Here is a 21,435-nt window from a genome sequence, read left to right on the forward strand (position 1 = left end):
AAATGGCAGATAGCTTAGACAGATAGGAGCCACAGGAAAAAAGAAGACAGTTTTATTTTCTCCCATTGACCTAGCAACTTATAGATTCTTAACATTTTCTACCAATCACATTTAAGATTATAGTTGAGCACATAAGAGCCCTCTTCTTAGATATTACCTGAATTTAGCCTTTAGTTAATTCATTTCCCCATTGGCCACTTCCCTTTGGGAGTTGTAATGATAATTAATGGTTATTGCCTCCCTATGTGATTCTTATCACCCCTCCATTTGACCCTGGAAGCCTGGCTTTGCTAAGGGAATACTACTTGTAAGTGTATGTATACCAGGACTTCCAGGGACGGAGAAGAGAAAAGAGAATGGAAGAACTAGATGGGTAAGAACTTGAGAGGAACAAACTGAGATGGGGAAGAACTAGATTGAAGGGCTAGAAGAGAGGACTAGAGGAATGAGATGGAAGACGAGGAAGAGCCAGATGGGGAAGAACTAGATGGGGAAGAACAAGATGAGGAGAGAGAAGGAGATGGGAGAGGAGATGATATGGGAAAGAACAAGATGGACGAGAACCTGGAAGGGGCAGAACTAGATGAAGGAATTAAGATAGAACCTAGAGGGGACCACAGATAAGTGTAGAGAGAAATCAGGCAGGAAATGAGCAAAATATGAGAGCAGAGTATAAGCTTGTAGAGAGAGAGAACCGACATAGAATAATAAAGTATATGGACTAAGGAGTTTTGTGTACATAGATTCATTTCTTTTCATCAAAGATTAATTATCAGCTGGTTGTAGATTCTTCCTGGACCCTGGGAGGGGACTATCAAGGGGCTGGACCCCCATAGTCCCCGATACAACGGGAATAAATGCATAGAGAAAGGAAAGGTTGTTGAGGGGATGTCAAGAATTCTAGGTTGGACCTGCAAAATCTGGGATGCCTATTAGACAGGCAGGTGGAGATGATGAACAGGAACCTAGACATGTCCCGAGTCTATGGCTGATATGAACAGACAGAAACCTTTTACACATCCAAACAAAGGATTTAAGTGCTAAGAAATTGAGGTCTGAGTGCAGACCCCAGGATGTTCTGATATTTATGGTAAGTGTGAGAGGAGTGGAACAGAGGACTAGGAAGAAATAGGAGGCAAATCCAGAGCGGAGGGGCCTGAGAAGACTGTGACTAACTGGGTCAAAAGCCCCTGAGTGGCATCTAAGACTTAGCCATAGATAAACACATGGAAGGCACTTGGTCACCTTTGCTAGAAGGATTTCACAGGATTGTGTAAATGTGATTGGTGTGGGTGACAGTTGTGGGCCCCAGGACGCACGTACAGTTGTATGTTTCCATATGTCTAAATATCAGTGTTACCAAGAAGCTGTGTGGAGGGGGAAGGGCAGAGCTGGGAAGACTGTTCAGTGGGTGAAGTGTTTGCTATGCAGGCATGAGGACCGGAGTCCAGATTTCCAGAACCCATGTAAAAGACAGGTGTGGTGGTGTGCACCTGTAACCCGGTGCTGGTCAGGGCAGAGACAGGCAGATTCCTAATGTTTGCTGGTTAGCCCTCCCACACAGCTGTTGTCCTACTCTGACAAATGAATATTTATCATAGCTATTAAAAGACAAGCTTCAAGCCGGGCGGTGGTGGCGCACGCCTTTAATCCCAGCACTCGGGAGGCAGAGCCAGGCGGATCTCTGTGAGTTCGAGGCCAGCCTGGGCTACCAAGTGAGTTCCAGGAGAGGCGCAAAGCTACACAGAGAAACCCTGTCTCGAAAAAACCAAAAAAAAAAAAAAAAAAAGACAAGCTTCAAATGTGCACTTTCTCAGTTCCACAAGGTCCTCGCGGATTGACATAGCAAAGGCTGGTCCCTGACTGTTTCTTCCTTATTTTCTCTCATTTCATTCAAAATCCATCCACCTACGCTTCTCCAACTACCAGCTCAGCAAACAGACATCTTTTAGGCATGAAAATACATATACCACAGCCATGTGTATGGGAACATTGTCCCACGGACCCTGAGAGACCTGGAACCATTTAGACAGAGAATTCAGAATTCTATTCAGCCTAAGTGAGGTCTGCAGATGCCCTTGTGTGCTGGCACAGTGTACCCTCGGCCTCACAGAGAGGAGTATGGCTGGAGTGGGGGCAGCAGGAGGGTCTCAACAGTAAGTGTTAGAGGGGGCTAAAAAATGGGAGAATCGGAGGTAAGGGGGTGGAGAGAGTAAGTGTAGACAGCTCTCTGGAGGAATGTGTCCTGTCATGGACTAGTAGCAGGAGAAGATCCAGAGGATGCTTTAGTTTGAGTTATTGCTATTTGTTTGTTGTGCTTTTTGTTTGTTTGTTTGTTGAGACTGACTGGCTTTATACTTGTTATATTGAGGAGGATGGACTTGAACTCCTAGCTCTCTTGCCTCCTCCTTTCAAGAGATGGGACTACAGGCCTGCACACCACACCTGGATAGAGTTTCTTTCTTTTCTTTCTTTCTTTTTTTTTTTTTTCTTTTGTTTGTTTGTTTGAGACAAGGTTTCTCTGTGTAGTCCTGGCTGCCCTGGAACTCAGTCTGTAAACCAGACTGACCTTGAACTCAGGAATCTGCCTGCCTCTGCCTCCTGAATGCTGAGATTAAAGGCGTGCATATTTTAAAAGACAGAACTTCTGGATGCTGATGGAAATCATCCTGTGGGGAGAACAGCTTGTGAAGAGAAGAGAAAGGGATGCTATTAGGAACAAGGTACTTGAGCAAGAAGAAGGAGAAGGAGCAACCCAAGGCGAAAGTGAAGAAACTGGCCTGTAGAAGTCCATGGACAATTCTACTTGAGACGAGGGAGAGCAAATGCTATAGGTCCTGATATAGGTGGCTAAGGCCGGAGGGAGAAAAAAAAAAAAACAACCAAAAACCCACTACATCATTTCTAAAATGTTTTCGTGTTGGCTAGTTTTATGTCAATTTGACACAAGCTGGAGTCATTTTGGAAGAGGGAACCTCAATTGAGAAAATGCCCCCACTAGACTGGCCTGTGAATAGGCCTGTGGTGCATTGTCTTGATTGGTGATTGATATGGGAGGGCCCAGGCCATTTTTGTGAGCAGTGATAGCCCTGGAGTGATGGTCCTGGGAGCTATAATAAAACAGACAGAGCAAGTCATGGGGAGCAAGCAAATAAGCAGCACCCCTCCATGGCCTCTGCTTCAATTCCTGCCTCTAGGTTCTTGTTTTGAGTTCCTGCCCTGACTTCTCTGGATGATGGACTATGAACTATAAACTGAAATAAACCCTTCCTCCCCAAGTTGCTTTTGGTCATGATGTAGACCGTTCTCTGGAGGAGTATGTCCTATCATGGGTTATCACAGCAATAGGAACCCCAGCTGTTAGCTAACCAGCTCCAGAGAAGGGCATGGAGCAGGGGTTGGAATAAGAGTGATTGACAGATTTGTGGTCCAGCATGGTGGCATACACTTGTAATCCAAGGAAGGCTATGATGGGGGAATCGCGAGCTTGAGGCCAGCCTGGGCTACCTACCGAGTTGAGGCCAACTTGGGCTACACGGCAAGACCTTGTTTCACGAAAACAAAGACGTACATATTTGTGCTTTAATTAAAAGTATTTAGAAGAGTTTGATTGATTTAGAATGAAACTGAGGGCTGGAGAGATGGCTCAGCTGTGAAAGGCTAGGCTCACAACCAAAACTATAGTGTGAAACTGAATGTTCTGAAGCTTTCTGGTTAGTAATTATAGACTCCTTGTTTGTAGATTGTGTTTAAGTGTTTGGCTGTTATCTGTTGAATTAGAAGTTGGCTTTGTCAGCTATCGGAAATGCTTCAGAGTCTTCAATTTGTAATTGTAGCTAAAATGCCAATGCCAGGGAGATATTTATTAACCAAATTTGTAAATGGTATTAATATTTAGAACTCACTGTGTCCAATTTACAAGCTAACTCAGCTACACACAAGAACAAATAAAAAGTCCATTGTTAGCTTCAGACATGATGCACTGGATTTATAAATGCAGCAATGGAATCTGGGAATGATATAAAAGGTCTAGGAGGGACTGGGGTTTTAGAGCCATGGTCTTAATAAACGGAGCACTGGTTAGAATACATGTAACTGTGAGCGTATTTGTCAATGGCCTGTGGCTCATTGTCAAGTATGAACAGCCATGTCTGCTGCCTGTAAGACTCCTTCTGTGCCAGTCCCGTGTTTTCACTTTCTGCATTTTGATGACTGCTCCTCACAATCCCCTCACATTTCACCAAAATAACAGATGAAATATACTTATGTTCATATGCATTTTACATATAAGTTCATCATTAGCCCCAGACAGGAAAGAGAACTGTGAACAGGTCAGAGATTCCCACAAAAGCACAGTGGGAAACATGGTGCTGAACAGTCCTGGCTCTTCTTCCCAAGGAGGCCTCTGGGAAAGCCAAGGGGAGATGTATACCAATATGCCCCCTCTGTGTGTGTGTGTGTGTGTGTGTGTGTGTGTGTGTGTGTGTGTGTGTGTGTGTTAGTGCATGTATGGAAGTCAGAGGACACCTGCGGGAGTAACTTCTCACCTTTCTCTCCTTCCCCCATGTGGGTTCTAGGGATCTGCTTTATATCTTCAGGCTTGGCAGTAAGTGCCCCATTAAAGAACCATCTCACCAGCCCTCCACATTGTTATTTATTATTATTATTATTATTATCATAATTATTATTATTGAGTCAGGGTCTCTCACTGAAACTGGAGCTTACTGATCCAACCAGACTAGCTGACTAGCCAGCTCCAAGTGTCTTCCTGCTCCTACCTCTCCAGAGCGAAGATTACAGGCTCCTGTTGCTGTGTCCACACTTTTATGTGGGTGCTAGAGAGGCAAACTCAGGTCCTCTTTTCCAAACGAGCCCTATACCTAGTCCTCCAGCCCTCCTTTTTAAAAGCAATGGAGACTGTGATTGGAGCAATGTCTGTCCCGGATCTCAGCTTCATGCTTCTCTCTAAAGCAGGAGTAGCAATGGGGCTGCAAAAGGCCATCACTGCTCTGGGTGACACTGAACTACACGAAGGATGCAGAGCTCTTCCTCTGGAACGCAGGTCACTTGGAACACATTTACCTCAGTCCTTTAAAATCCCATGAGTTGTCTCCTGCTCCTTAAGGAAGGAACAAGATCCTCATTTGAATTACTACTCCAACTTCTAAGACCATAAAATCTAGAGAAAGGGAAGTTATGGACATGTGAAACACAGCCTCCACAAAGACTGGTAAAAATCTATGCCTTATGTGATGTGCATGTGTGCGTGCATCATATCTGCAATGAGAACTTCATCAGATTTTTATGTTGGAGTTAGTACGTGTGAGCGCCTGTATGTGTATACATGCACTATGTGCGCGCCTGATGCTTGTAGAGACCCCAGCAGAGGGCACCAGATCCCCTGGAACTGGAGTTAAAGAAGGTTGTGAGTCGCTCTGTGGGTGTTCATGACTGAACTCAGGTCCCTCTGGAAGAGCAGCAAATGCACCTAACCACTGCACGGTCTCTCCAGTTCCCCACCTATCCACGTTAAGTCACCTCTATATTACTCATACTATCTGAGGTAACATCAGTGTTGTAAAAAATAGTTCCTACACTGCATTGTCTAGAAAATGATAAGAACAAATGTGAACATATCCAGGGTCAACAAAATTCTTTTTCAAATATTTTCAATCTAGATGGTTGAAGTTATGGAAGAGGAATGTGTAGCTGGGCCAACTGCACAGGTTTATGGCATCATAAATGAAACAAAACTAAACCAAACTGTGTTAGATGAAGGTAGGGGTTAAAATCTAAAAGCTAAACAAACACACAAGTGCCATTACACAGAGCAGATTGTATTTGTATATTTAGGAATATATATACATAATAATATGTTATTACATATATATGTAATAACCATTATGGAAAAAGAGGCTATGAATTCAAAAGAGCCAGGAGGGGTATGTGGGAGGGTTTAGAGGGAGGAAAGGGAAGGGGGAAATGATGTGATCATATTATAATCTCAAAAAAAAAGATAATTTAAAAACATGAAAAAAAATATCTAAAAGCTGGGGGCTGGAGCGACAGCTCAGTGGTTAGGTGGACTTACTCCTTTTCCAGAATGTTCGATTTCCAGCACCCATATCAGGATGGTTCATAACTGTCTGTAACTCCAGCTCCAAGATCCAACATCTCTAATCTCCAGCATCTGAGGGCACCTGCACCCATGTGCACATACCCACGGGCAGTTACACACCTACATATACTTAAAAACAATAAAAACCAATCTTAAAAATATCTACAGGGCTGTGGGGATAGTTCAGGGGCTAAGAGTGATCACTGCTCTTTCAGAGGGCCCAGGTTTGGTTCCTAGCCCACTTCAGACAGCTTATCAATGCCTGTAATTCTCATTCCAGGGAATCTGATGCCCTCTTCTGGGTTCCACAGGAGTTGTATACATGCGGTACACACACATACAAATATATACTTATGGCATACACACACAAACCTAAACATAAAACACATTTTAAACTCTTTCTAAAACTCATATTTAGGCCTGGGAAGGCAGCTCGGTGGGTAAAGTGCTTGTTGTGAATATGGGGACTGGAATCTGGATCTACAGCACCCACATAATGCCAGGCGGGTACAGTAGCCTCCTGTAGTCCCAGCACCTGCAGGCAGAGACAGCGCTCTCCCAGAGCCAGCTGGCTAGCTAGACCAGCCAAATCCGTGAGCTTTGGGATTAAGAGATCTTATCTCAATGTATAAGTTGGTGAGTGAACAAGGAAGACACCTGATGCTAATCTCTGGCTTCTGCACACATGCCCACTCATGCACATGCACCCCCCCACACACAAGTGCACCTGCACGCATGTGAACACATACACAAAAGTGTGTGTGTGTGTGTGTGTGTGTGTGTGTGTGTGTGTGTGTGTATGTGCATGTGTACATCTGTTTATGCCTATCTTTGTCTTTTCCTCTGTGTCTATGTCTTGGCTAATGAAAGATCCCATTTATTTTTTTCCTATTAAATTAGAACGTATTAACAACTCTTTTTTTTTAAATGGTGTAGCAAATGTTTGGTGGCCCTGGCAGTTGGTTCAATATTGACCTAGAAATAGTGGTGGGGTCCCACGAAAGACCACTTTTCATTAGCAGCTAAGGACACACCTCACTCCAAGCCTGAAGGGTTACAGTTTTTAGCTAGGCAGGTATCTAGTTGCAAGTAAGTTTCTAGTGTGCTTTGGGTTCATCCCTAGAAAGAACTTCTTCACATTTCCAGGCACTTTGTATAGTTATTAAATACATCCCCTCATATGTCGAATAACGTGTCTTTTCTTTACTGAAGGACAAAGAAGCTGAGTGTTAGGGAAGTGTCCACAGCCGCAGCCAAAGCCTCCTGCATTGCGTTCAATTTCCTGGTGTCTTATTCTCAGCACTGAATGTCCTCTTATGCTGGTTTGTCTTCCCAAGCCACTGACCACAGCATGTCGACACACCGCTTGAAATCAGAGATAACATTTCTTCCCGTCTCCAACAACGACGAGGACCGGGCCTGTGATTTTTCTGCCATTGTTAATGCTATACAGAAATTGTAACACCTCTTTCTCTTTCCATTATTCTCACGAGCATTGTCCCCACTGGAGAGCTAATGTGCGTTAGTGTGAAAAAGCATGAGTCACACCACTCAGTGCTTCGCAGAACACACGGAAGAGGCACAAGCTACGGGAAGGAGAGCGGTGCTAACTGTCATCCTCAATGCCTGCTTAAAATCAGACTGCAGACTGTTAGTGGGAACCATCCCCAGCAAGTGACGCACTAGGCAGCTTAGCGCTCAGACATGTCTGTTTTTGAGGAGTCACGTGAGGTCAAGGGCATCCTTACATTCATGTCCTTTGTTGTAGCACCATTCCACTCTCTGAGATGCTGGCCACGTGGCTTGCTGGGGCCCAACGAGATGGTAGCAAATTCAGCCATCCAGAGATCATATATGTTATACATTTATGGTTCATGCCCGTGAGTGTGCATGTCCAGGTGTCTGCATGCAGAGACCAAAACAGGATGCTGGATGTCTTCTTCTATACTTCTCTGTGGTGCTGCCTTGAAATGGAATCTTGCTGAGCCAGATTGCCTATTAGGTCACACTGGCTTGTCAGCAAGCTCTGGGGAGCCCCTGTCTCTGCCTCCCAGTGCAGGGGTTACAGACACGTGCAGCCATGCCTAGCTTTTCTAACATGGGTGCTGTGATTCAAACTCATGTCCTCATACTTTCAGAGTAAGTGGTCTTGCCCACACCTCCCCCTACCCCACAAGGCATCTCCCCAAGCCCCACACAGAGGTTTGAAAAGTGCTTGCATGTCGGTGCCCCTGTGTCTTTACTGTATGAACACGTTTTGGCCTAAACTGAACAAGGCTAACCCATGGGTTGGAGTTGAACTGCCATAGCTATCTTAGCCAACTCTGCCCCCCAAAAGAGAACTCAGCCCAAACCAGGTGAGGTACAGGCACGACCCACAGCTGTGGGCAGACTTCATGACCATGTGACCTTTGGGGGTGCAGAGGGCCTTGTGTTAAGCAAGGCCCCTGTGCTTGGCTTAATGCTCTCTGGCCATCATCTTGAAAGTCTTAATAATTTTTGAATAGAGGAACTTTTCCCTTGTGCATTTGGTACTGTAAAGTATGTAGTTGGTCCCCGTATATCTGAGCTCTGACTCCTGAGTGAGCCTGTCTGAGATGCAAAGGACCTCCCTGCCACTCTACAGACACCAGTAAGCACATCCTTGTTCCTTAAGTGGGTTGTGTTGCTTAGTAGCACTGTAGCAATATGTAAACCAAACCTTCTTAGACAGCTTTACAGTCTGTCCTCTTCAGCACAATCTCAATACGCTTCTTTTTTAAATATTTATTTTTAGTGTGTGTGTGTGTGTGTGTGTGTGTGTGTGTGTGTGTGAGAGAGAGAGAGAGAGAGAGAGAGAGAGAGAGAGAGAGAGACAGGGGCAGAGAGAGAGAGAGAGAGAGAGAGAGAGAGAGAGAGAGAGAGAGAGAGAGAGAGAGAGAGAATGTCCATGTGGTGCACCATGTGCATGTAGTACCCGCAGAGGCCAGAAGAGGGTGTCAGATCCCCCTGGAACTGGAATTACAAGGAGTTGTGAGCCACCATAAGGATGCTGGGAATCAAACTCAAGTCCTCTGGAGGAGGAGCCAATGCTCTTGACCACTATGCCATCCCTCAGCCCTAGAACACATTTCTAATCTGTGTCATGTCTCACAAAACAATAGATTACATGAAAAGCAGCCAATAGCCTCGGGGTTTTACTTCTAGTGATTGCTACAGCTCAGAATTATCGAAGTTTTTTTCCCCCTTCCCCCAGCACTGAGGATTGAATCTTGAGTCTCCCCAGGCTGGGAAAAGTGCTCTGCTGAGCTGTATGCTCAACTATTGTTTGTATTTTTTATTTTGAGATAGAGCCTCACTGTGCTACCAGACTTGCCTTGAGCTCACTCTGCATTTTGGGTGATGACTAAACTAGAAACTTAATACTTTTCTTTTAAGTACAGGAACAAACCCCAACGCTTTGATCACACCAGGGAAGCTCTGGAGCACTCAGCTCCAACCCCAGCTTATTTTGCATGTGGCTGAAGAACACTGGTGAGTCACACAGGTAATTCCACTTTGGAAATGAGGTGAGACCTCTGGCTGAGTCACACAGCTACCTGACAAAGTTGCTAATGGAAGATACGGTGCAGACAATCTCTTGTTCAGTGAAATCCAATTTCCAGATCTCCGCAGCCGCATTTCTCATTCACACTTTCCCTGCCAGCTGCCCTGGTGAAATCGTCACATCACAGATGATCTGGAAGCCCTGTTCTCTCATTAAGCTTCTGCGGCAATGGTTGGAACTATTTTTATCATTGCTTTTACACTTCAGTGAACAACATTTTAGTCATTAATCTATTTTTGTTAATCAGAGCCACAACACAACATAGTAGTAACAAAAGGCAAATTTTACACTAATAAACAATGATAAGCAAATGATAGAGCTAAGAAAGACTATGTCCTACCAACTGAATTCCAGCTATATCCTGTTGAAGACTGACCATCTTGAGTCCAGTACCTTTGAACCACTGTTAACAGCAGTATGTGGTCAGTTTTTATTTTTATTTTTTTGGCCATTTCAAACTTATGAAATGATTAAGCGGGTGACTTTTTTTTTTTTTTTCTCACTGCTTTTTGCCACAGAAACCACAAAACTACAGGACTATTTTATCGATGCGTTGATTTCACTTTAGGAACATGGATGTAAAAAATAAAGGCTGGGACTGAGAAGATAGCTTAGTTGGTAAAGACCTTGCTACATGAGCAAGAAGAACCCAGTTCAACCCCCAGAACCCAGTTAAGAAGCTGGCATGGTGGCATACACCTGGACTCTCAGCACTGGTGAGGTAGGAGGCAGAGAGGACATGTGCAGAGGTCAGAGGTCAAGTTCCTAGAGTTGTTCTTTCCTTCCACTGTGCAGGTGGACCCTCAGACAAACTCAAGTCCTTACTCTTGGTGGTAGGCACAATCATGTGCCGAGCCATCTGGTTGACCCCCTTTTGAAGTCTTCAAGCTGGGTGAGCTGGCCTCTTTCCTGTCTCCTTTCACATCTCCTTCATTCCTCCTCCTGGGCCTCCCTCCCTCCTTTCCTTCCATCCATGTTTTCTCTCGATTCGTACAGATGTGGAGACACACGACCTTCTCTGCCCAGAGAACTGACCTTCCACCTCTGTGCCTACCTTGTCCCCTACATCTGGAACATTCCTTAACTGTTTCTCTCCTTATCATTCTATGGACTGCAACATACCTTTTATCATCCAATTTGAGAGCTCTCTCTGTCAAGGTCTTTTCTTCTGCTCACATTTGTGGTTGTTACCTTGGCTGCAATTATCAGCCTAGATTTCATTTCTTTCCATTCCCCACACAAAAGTGTGAAAATGTCTAGAGTGACAGCTGAGTTATTAAGAATCCCAACCTAGCAGAACTGAATCTACTCCACTGCTCCCTGGTCTCCCATTACTCGGTTCTGCTTATTGACTTATGCCTCAATGAATAGGCAATTCCTTACCTTCTAATGTGATTCTCAGGCAGTAAGGAGACAGAATTAATTATATGATAGTCACCAGTTAACTTCACGAGACAAGAATACATTCTGCTTTACCCTCTCCGATTTACTTACTGAGAGTGAGACCCCCCAACAATAGGGGCGCCTCTAAGTTCCCTAACTCTAAGACATAGAACATGCTTAGAAAGACATAACAGATACAGCCTTATCACAGCAACAAGACTGCTTCTTTAGCTCTGATGATAATTAAGAAGTCTTTGGGGGTGGGGCTGGGGAGATAGCTCAGCAGTTAAGTCCACTTGGTGCTCTTCCAGAGGACGTGGTTCAATTCCCAGCACCCACATGATGGCTCATGACTGTCTGAAACTCCAGTTTCAGGGGACCTGACACCCTTGTCAGGACTCCAGTGGCATTGCATCCACATGGTGCACACACAAACATGCAAGCAAAACACGGCTACACATAATATGAAAACAGATAAATCATCAAAAAAAAAAAAAAAAAAAAAAGAAGGCTTTAGTGATGGGGCCGTTGTTCAGTAGCCGAGTTCTTGCCTAGCATGCATGGGCTCTTGGTTCTATCTTCAGTGCTGAGAAACAAAAACAAACCTATCAATCCATCAATTATATTCTCTCTGAGGAGAAAGTAGTGATTTAGCACAGTGTTCTCAAACTTGTTTGAAAACTCACTTCAGCAATCTACATTTTGAACCTGAACAAATGTGTTTATTTAGAGGTCATCCTTTGGTGCCACTCAGCAACCTTCAGTATATCACAAATCATCATGAAATATAAAGTAAATCAAGGCTCAGAGACCATCGCAGAAGGGGGGGGGAGGCTGTATTAAGAGCCATAGGTTGGGGAGGGCTGCTGCAGTGAAATCGTATCTTCATGGCAGAACCACCACACTCATGAGTTCACACACAGAACCTATGGCTGTTGGCACATGACCTGCTGAAGAGCAAGCCAGTCAGCTTCCAGCATGCACCTTCACCAATGGAGCCATCATGCCGGTACAAAAATAGGTTCTTTAAACAAAAACAAATTTTGTTTAAGAAAAAAGTATAACAAAACATAATTCTTTGTAATTTAACTTTTTTAAGATTTATTTATTTATTATATATACAGCATGTATGACCGCAGGCCAGAAGAGGGCACCAGATCTCATTACAGATGGTTGTGAGCCACCATGTGGTTGCTGGGAATTGAACTCAGAACCTCTAGAAGAGCAATCAGTGCTCTTATCCTCTGAGCCATCTCTCCAGTTCCAATTTAAATTTTTTTTTTTTTTTTTTTTTGGTTTTTCGAGACAGGGTTTCTCTGTGTAGCTTTGCGCCTTTCCTGGAACTCACTTGGTAGTCCAGGCTGGCCTCGAACTCACAGAGATCCGCCTGGCTCTGCCTCCCGAGTGCTGGGATTAAAGGCGTGCGCCACCACCGCCCGGCTAAATTTTTTTTAAAGTTGGTTCTTTGAGCAACTTGAGGACAGAATGGGTAAATGCTTTGTAAAAAAAAAAAAAAAAAACCTGAGCTGGGTGGTGGCAGCTGCGGCGGCGGCGGCGGCGGCGGCGGCGGCGGCGGCGGCGGCGGCGGCGGCGCACGCCTTTAATCCCAGCACTCAGGAGGCAGAGGCAGGCGGATCTCTGTGAGTTCGAGGCTAGCCTGGGCTACAGAGTGAGTTCCAGGAAAGGCGCAAAGCTACACAGAGAAACCCTGTCTTGAAAAACCAAAAAAACAAACAAACAAAAAAACCAAACAAACTGGTGGAAGAAAAATGCAGAACATATAAAAAGGACATCAAAGCCTATAGATACAGAAAAATAGTAAAATGTTATGACAACTTTGTGAAAATAAAATTGAGAATCACAGAATGATGGGCAAATGCCCAGAAAAACAAAACAAAACACATTCATCAAAATGGAGAAATCTTGAGTTTCACATCTACTAAAAACAATGAATCCATATTTGTAAATTTCCCAAGAAGCAAACTCTAAATCCTCATATCTTCACCAGCAATTTCTTTAGGATTTATTTATTTAAACTTATGTGCATGCATGAGAGCCTGCATGAGTCTATGTGCAGCACATGCAAGCAGCAACCTACAGAGGGCAGAAAAGGGTGTCGGGACACCAAGAACTGGAGTTGCCAGTGGATGTGAGACACCATGTGGGTGTTGGGAACCAAAGTCTGCTCCTCTGCAAGAGCAGCAATTTCTCTTAAGCGTAAGCCATCTCTCTAGCCCCCGTGACTAGGAAAGTCTATTTAATATCCAGGGAAGAAGTCTCCTAACCTAATCCAAACTCCTTCAAGAAACTATAAGACAACGCAGAAATTTTCCAAATTCATTTTCTCAATGTGGCACAGGTTTCTTACCCAAATCTGGTAAGATTGTTAGGAGAGAAATTATAGGAATATTCCTCTCCTGAACATAGAGTAAATTAATATATATTCAGAGACCAATTCAAACCTAGAAATATAATATAGCCAAGGTAAATCTGGTTGCACAAAATGATGCTACATGGTCATGGTAAAGCTGAGACCACTTCGGGAACTTCTGCCTAGAGTCTGAGAGTTAAACATCACTCAGTACCCTAAAAGAGCAAAGCAGAAAAATCATGTTAGAATTTCAAAAGACAAAGAAAAACCCCTTGATGAAACTTAAAAAAAAAAAATGACAAAAAGAAAACTCAGAGCAACAGAGGAACTTTCTTAATCTGACAAGAAACAAAACTAACAACAAAGAAACCCTTGGGCAACCATGTTACCTAATTGCATAATGCTGCACTCTATTCCTCTGAGGTCAGGAGACAAGGGTAATTGTTTTTGTTTCTGTTACATTTTATTAGAGGCCTTAGCTGGTGCAAGGAATCAAGAAAAAAAAAAAGATTAAAAGATGTATGAACTGTAAAGGAACGGCAGCTACTAGCAGAGAGCAGTTTGGTCCTCTCTTGCAGAGTTGAACTGATGCATGGTCTACAATCCGGGACTTCTCCCTGTGTACACTCAGCCTGGAGACATTTGACACTGGCACAACACAAAACACGCACGAGATGGTGTATAGTAGCATTATTCATGAGAGCAGAAAACCAGGGAAACATTCCAAATGCCAGTCAAGAGCAGATGATCAGCTGTAGTCTGTCACTGGTGGAAATGAATGGATTCCACAGCTACTCTCATCAATATGAACAAACCTCACAAAATAGTAAGCAAAGAGATAGAAGAACACCTGCGTCAGAGCTACACTCACAAAAGGCTGAAAGGAGTTAAAGAAGACATTCCTTAGGAGCACACGTGGGTGATAAAACTATAAAGTCAAGACCAACTAGCTGCTGGGGAGGATGAGGACACACGGTGGGCAAGCTCCTTGGGTACCAAGTGGCTGTAACAGCCTTCTGATGCTTCGGGCTGCATGTATGCACTTTGTATGTGCTCTGGTACACCTCATTTAAGCATCTTCTCATTCTTCTCTCTAAGAAAAAGTTTACCTATTTTTATTTTATGTGTATGAGTGTTCACCTGCATGTACCAATATTCACCAATGTGTGCAATATTCAAGGAATCCAGGAGAGGGCACTGGATCTCCTGAAACTGAAGTCATTAGCAAGTGAGCCACCATATGGGTGCTAGGGATCAGAGCTGGGTCCTCTGGAAGAGCAGCCTGTGTTCTTAACCACTGAGCCATCTCTCCAGGCCCTAAAACATCTTTTCAAAAGCATTTCCCTTTGTATCTCATTACTAGTTTACAGAAAATACAAAGGACAGAGGAATGTATTAAATAACATTGTGATTGGCTAAACCCAAACTGGGCCAAGTGATTTTATTATCACAAATCCTAAGGGGGGGGGGGGGGGAGAAGGAATCAATCAATTAAAGAAGGTGGTAAGTGATATACTAATCAGTTGCTACAAATGGGCTTATTTAAATGTTCAAACTGATAAAAGATTAAATGACAGATGACAATTGCCAATATGCACGAACTAACTCAGGATAAGGACTTACTCTTGATTTGGGGGGATGTAGTGATGGCATAATATGTTTAAAGCAGGCAGGGCAGTCCTTGGAGCTGGAAGTGCAGTTCCACAGCAGAGTGACTGCCTAACTTATGGAAAGGCCTAGGCTCAATCCTAGCACTGAAAAAAAAAAAATTAAAGTTTTGTTTTGTTTTGTTTTTTTAATTAAAAGAGAGGTAGTTAAGAACATGTAGGGCTGGGTGTGGTGGCCCATAACTTTAATCCCAGCACTCTGGAGGCAGAGGCAGGTAGATCAATGTGAGTCTGGGGCCAGCCTTATCTATACAGTGAGTTCTAGGACAGCCAGGACTATATTGAGAAACCTAGTCTCAAAACAAAACAACAATGCCAGGCAGTGGTGGCGCACGCCTTTAATCCCAGCACTCGGGAGGCAGAGGCAGGTGGATCTCTGTGAGTTCGAGGCCAGCCTGGTCTACAGAGTGAGTTCCAGGACAGCCAGGGCTACACAGAAAAACCCTGTCTCGAAAACAAACAAAAGAGAAAACAACAAGACAACCCCCCCCCAAAAAAAACCAACTAAAAATTCTATATGTAAAATTATATCATACCTAAGATTTGATGTAAGATAGTTCTGGATAGGAGGGATGATATGGGGTAAAAAAGATTGCCTATGAGCTGAGAATTATTGACGGTAATAATGGTTGTGTAGGTTTTGCTATGTTTTCTATATGTATATGTCTTCAATTATGAGTAATAGCATAGAAAATAAAAACCCAGCACAAGTAAGGGGAGGAACTCTGGCTAAATCAGGACCTGCTCTGAAAGGAGAATCAAAATAAGGAGTGTGGAGTTTGGGATTCCCTCTCTTATCTTATTCCCTCAGAATAGCATCAGTTTTTCCCAGCAACAACCCAGACCCACATTTCTCAAACTTCAATGTGTTTATGAATCACCCAAGGTTCTTGTTAAACAGTGGGTGAGGATGCAGAAGGCCTGGGGGGCGGGGGGAGGGGAACCTGGAAGCCAGCCTTCCTACCAAGTGTGCAGAAGGCCTGGGTGGGTAGAGACCTGGAAGCCAGCCTTCCTACCGAGAGTACAGAAGGCCTGGGGGGGAGGGGGGTACCTGGAAGCCAGCCTTCCTAGCAAGCCTGCAGGTGCTGCAGAGGAAACTGATGCTCCCAGCAGGCTATCTGGCAGAAGTCGGTCACCTGGGGTTGGGTGATGTGAAGTATGCCTGTAATCCTAGCACGCAGAAGGCGGAGGCAGGGGCCTCTCCTGTCTCAGGCCAGCCTGGGATGCAGCTCTTTCACTCACTCTGACTTCTACTGCTTGGAGAGCTCGCTGGTTCTCCATCACTGCTCTAGGTCTTACTCTGCTTTTGTAGAATCCATGGCTCACCTTCTTCCATTCCTCTCCTTCTCAGCCCTCCCCCTTTCTCTCTCTCTCTGTGGGAATATTCAACCTGACTACCCTCTACCACCATCTCCAGGTACCTGGTCCCAAGCAGTTCATAGTTACTGGAGACAGTGCATGATTTTAAACACATCTCTCTGCTCTTTTTTTTTTTTAAATGTTCTCAGATTTTTTTCTTTTTTTATTAAGCAATTTTTTATTCATTTTACATACCAATCACAAATAAGCATTCTGCTCTGCTCTCCAACCCCCACTCCCTGCCTGAATACTCCTATCCCCCTCTTCAAAATGACCTGTATCTCAGCTACACACTGCCCAGCTGCGTGGCTACTACACTAAACCACCTCCTTCCCATCCCTACCACCCCCCAGAGCCGTGTCCATTTTGCCCCTGGATCTTTCTATGTGCTGCCATTGTGTGAAAATAGAAGCATCCTGAATTCTATCTGGATTAAATTTCATTTTAGGGCAACGTCTCAAGAATCTTCTTGGACATTCTCAATAATGTGGGGAGACTTTGCTGCACCACACCCCTTTCATCCTAGATCTTCAATATCTTTCCCAATCAAATATTCAGACCCTTGTTTGTCCTAAGCATAAAATGGTGTATGATCAAGATAGATTTATCACTAGGCACCAAACTGACTTCATATTACCTCTTGGCTTCAGTTCCTCCCAATATTATAGAGGCACTATCCAGTTTATCTCTTGTGTGTGTGTGTGTGTGTGTGTGTGTGTGTGTGTGTGTGTGTGTGTGTTTGGTATGCATGTGTATTTACAGGTGTTCAAGCACATGGGTCATGTTGGGTAGCTCATCTTGGTCACTCTCCACTTTGGCGGGAGCTGGAGAGGAACTCTCCAGCTACAAATGGCGCCCACACTCCATCTACCTTTGGTTTTTGGACAAACTCTCCCTGAGCCCGAAGCTCATCCATTCAGCTAGCCTCACTGGCCAATGAGACTAAGAAATCTACCTGTCTGTGTTCCCCCCTACCAGCCACCAGTGCTGGGGTTATAGGAGCATGTCACCCACCCCAGCTCTTTACAGAGGCTCCAGGGATTTGAACTCAGGTCCTCGTGCTTATGTGGCAGGCACTTTGCTGACTGAGCCATCATCTCCCCAGCCCCAAGCTTATCTACTTGAATTCATGTAGAAAGTCTGGGGGAAGAAATAGACACAGTATTTTGTAACTTTCCCAATCAAGGGGTGTGTTTCTCCACCCTGGCCCTGACTGTGCAGTTGGTTTAGGCCAATGGGGGCCGCAGCAGCAGGAATGCAACAGAGGTCTGAGAATGACTGCAGGCTGAGGTTCCCCTCTCTGGCTGCTGGTGGGACCCAGCCATCCCACGACAAAGACTGGAGATGGAGCTACACAGCCCAGGCCATTTGTTTACTGGTTTTCTGTTTTATTTTTGACAATTTCATACACGTATACAATGTACTGTGTTCTTATTTACTCCTTATCCCCCTTCTGTTTCTCCTGACCCCCTTTTTTTTCCCCCAACACAGCCCCCTCCTACTTCCGGGTCTTTTGTGTGTATGTGCTCAGGTCTTATCCAGTCACAGCTGCTGTGTGTTTACAATTGCAATGGCCACGCCGTATCCAGAAGATAGCATATCACAACACTCCTCCATCCTCCAGCTCTTACAATCTTTCTACCCCCTGGGCCTTGGAGGGAGCGATGCAGATGTCCTGTTTGCACTCAGCCGCTACTGCTCCCATCATCTGACCACCAGTTACCAGTCTCTGCATTAACCAAAGTGCACTGTTAGAAGGCCTGATCAATTTCAATGCCCCTGCCCATCAGCAGTCGCTGATCATGACCTCTACTCTCGGCCAGCCTCCTGGCCACCTACCTGGACAAGCTAATGCTGCCAGGCACAGTGTCACTCACGTCCTCTGGGCCGAAATGGCTGAGTCCCAGAACAAAGAGCTACAAACCATCCTTGTTTTAAGTCACTTCCTTGGAGGTGGTTTGCAACCCGACACACAGTGGTTCACTTCCTGGGGATTTTCTTCACGCTGCAAATCCAGTTCCCTGCTTTAGGCTTCCATGGTTGCTGCTCATCAATCCTGGGATGAAACCTAAGACCCCAAGCAAGGTCTACAGAGCCCCTTACAGTCCAGAACACCCCAACTGGCACAGTCACATCCACGCACCCTGCTCAGCCCACAGGCTTCTCACTGCTCCTCAAGGGACTGCTCCTGGTCACCTAGCCAGACCTTTGTCCCTGCCTCTCCCTCTGGTTGCAGAGATCTTTTTGACCCTTTCACCTTGTTGGCTCTGACTTCCTTCTCAGATCACATCATCACAGAAGCCTCCGTTGACCACATTCCCTTTGTCCCTGCTTCTCAGCCTGAAATCTGTCTTCCATGTTTTCCTGGTACCTTGCTATTTTCTTTCTTAGCCAATACCCTGGTTGGAAACAATAGATGGCCTTGTGCAGTGACTTGAGTGATCTGTGTAAGAACAGGGTGTTTTTGTTTTGTGCACAAATGTGGCCCCAAACCTGCACGGTACCTGTTGCATGGTAACCGTTGACTAGCTGCTTTTTTTTTTTTTTTTTTTTTTTTTTTGAGGCCGGTTACCATGATGGTTAACTGTGTAGTCCCTAGGGAGAAACTGCTGGGGCCCAGATCCCACCTGGTCATTTGCCAGCTGTGTGACTTTAAGGAAGTAAGCTAATGTCATTCTGTGCCTCAGTTTCCCCAAGGGGCTAAAGGTGACATTCTCTCCCTGAGCTGCTGGGTGGACTGTGCTCAGTTGTTTCTTGCTGAACAGATACCTGCACGCCAGCAGCCACCCACTTGCTCTTTGCCGACAGAGGCTGCCACCATGGGATTCCCATGGGATTCACATCAGCTTCCCCCAAGGCTAGTTTCTCAGCTAATTCTGCCTCCATCTGCAAAGGTGTGGCCTCACACTCAGAGCAAGCTCCCCTGTGTGTGGCACCCGAGAATGCCCCTGGGCCCTGGATTTGGGGGTCTGCTTGCAGCCTTGATGTCTCCCTCAAAGTCAAATGTTTGGAGTCCCAGGGATTTGCCTCCTGATGGCTGTCACCCTGCCTCCTGTCACCTGATGAGCCTTGGCTTGGCTGGCATCTGGGGGGTTAACAGACAACCTTCAAACAATCCCAATGGCAACATCATCTGAGTGAAGGGGAAAAAAATGACAAGGGACCTTAGTATACATTTCCAGTCTCCAAGTCCTTAGGACCTGGCCTTTTCAGCCCTGGACAGAAACGACATACAATCTAGGTATCCAAAACAAAAACAAAAACAAAAAGATTTGTAAAATAAGATGAGAGGTGCGGCGCGGGGAGCGGGGCGGGCGGGCGCTGGGGGCGCGATAAGGGGGCAGAAAAGAACAAGGTAAGGGGGGGGGCTTAGAGAAGGCAGAAGAAAAGAGTAGCAGGAGACAGACTGGGGACCGCAGGAGACACGCAGTTGCTTGGTCCACCCCAGCAGGACCTAGCTTAGCAGGGCAGGGCCCAGAGCTTAGCTCCCCAGAGCCGCGGGTGCTCCCCCCCTCCCCCAGCTCCCTTCCACCCTGCCTTGGGAGGGTGTCCTGTGCATGCTAATGAGGCAGTTGAGGACAGCTTCCCGGATAATTGTTAAAGTGTTCAGCAACTTACCAGGCTGAGAGTCAGAGGACTGCAGAATGATGGGGGGCACGGCTCCTGGGGTGGGGGCAGCACAGGGGCCTGCCTGGTCTCCAGGTACCCGGAGCTCACAGGCTGCAAAACGAAGAAGGGTTTTCCATTCGGTCAGGCACCAACGCAAAGGTAGGGAGAGCCAGACCAAAAGGCAAAGGAAAGGAGGGGAACCTGCGTGTGTTTTTGTATTTAAATTGTTTTTGAGCCCACGTAGCCCTGGGAGTCACATGCCGCCTCCAACATCACCGGAGCCATCACATGATACAGGTCCCCCATCATGTGATGAGAAAAATCTGCCTAACTTCAGACCCCCCCACCCCCACCTCTGCTCACAGACTGACAGACGAAGTGCTTCTAGAAGAACCCCCCCCACCCCCAAATCAGTGACAGAGGGAGGGACGCAGATAGGGGAGGCTGAGCCCACGCAAGGCTGATCTTGATGAATTGTTAATGCGCCTCTCTCTCCTAAGCGCTGAGACTTGGAGCAGTGCCAGCCTCATTTGAATTCCAGCCTTGAAGAACCAAGTGTTGCCACCGCTGCCCCAGCAAATGCAGGGTGCTTGAGCTCACACCATCCTGCCTCATTCTGGGGAGCCTGATGACTGCCCCCCCTACCCACAGCTTCCGAGCCTCGTCACCAACTGTGGAGGTGGAAGCGGCGGGGAGGATTGGGGGGGAGACCTGTAGAAGAAGGAGCCGGCTGCAGTGGAACCTTCTAGTCCCTCTTCCCACCCCTCAGCCGCAGTCTGAGTCAGGTGGGGCCGGCTGGCTCTCTGATTACAATGTCTCCTTTTATACTTGGTTCTGGGACCTCTGTGGGTGGAAACCTTCGTGTTCTGTCTGTCTGTCGCTCTCTCCTCATTCCCACTCCCGAATCAAGACACAAATTGTGTTCAAAAATCTGCCGCACAGTTTCCTCCCTTTGTGTTCCTTTATTCACACACTCAGATCCTCTTTTTCTCATACAAGCTCCTTCTCAGGTTACACACACACACACACACACACACACACACACACACACACACACACACACACGGTTGGAGATAGGACAGAGGCTACAGTGTGGAGCTCTATCCTTAACAGGCATCTTGTCTGTTAGAGGCACCAGAAACTCAGACAGATGTGGCAGATCCCAATGCCAGAGCCACACAAACGCAGTGTGAAAATCTTCTATTGGCCCAGCCTGAACTGGGCTTCTGTGCCCCCCCCATCCCATCTCCACCCCCAAGCCATTCAACAGAGGAAACTTCCTCTGCTACCGGCCCCCCATCATCTGCTTGATTTGTTTTTTCTCTGCTTCGATTTACACATC

General features: G+C 45.8%; 1 protein-coding gene across 5 annotated transcripts in view; it reads right to left on the minus strand.

Moving 5' to 3' along the window:
- The window catches only part of Tnrc6a (trinucleotide repeat containing adaptor 6A), a 175,429-nt gene extending 155,045 nt beyond the window's left edge, over window positions 1–20,384 (minus strand). For 3 of the 5 annotated variants that reach the window (XM_052712383.1, XM_052712382.1, XM_052712381.1), the window contains exon 1: window positions 20,103–20,384. The gene's annotated coding sequence lies outside the window, so the exon portion shown is untranslated. The remainder of the gene's footprint in view (window positions 1–20,102) is intronic. The other 2 variants (XM_052712387.1, XM_052712386.1) reach the window with 1 other exon arrangement.
- Window positions 20,385–21,435: the final 1,051 nt, after the last annotated feature.

This window comes from Peromyscus californicus, unplaced genomic scaffold, assembly GCF_007827085.1.
Source record: "Peromyscus californicus insignis strain IS unplaced genomic scaffold, ASM782708v3 Scaffold_4__1_contigs__length_199733344, whole genome shotgun sequence".
NCBI lineage: Eukaryota > Metazoa > Chordata > Mammalia > Rodentia > Cricetidae > Peromyscus > Peromyscus californicus.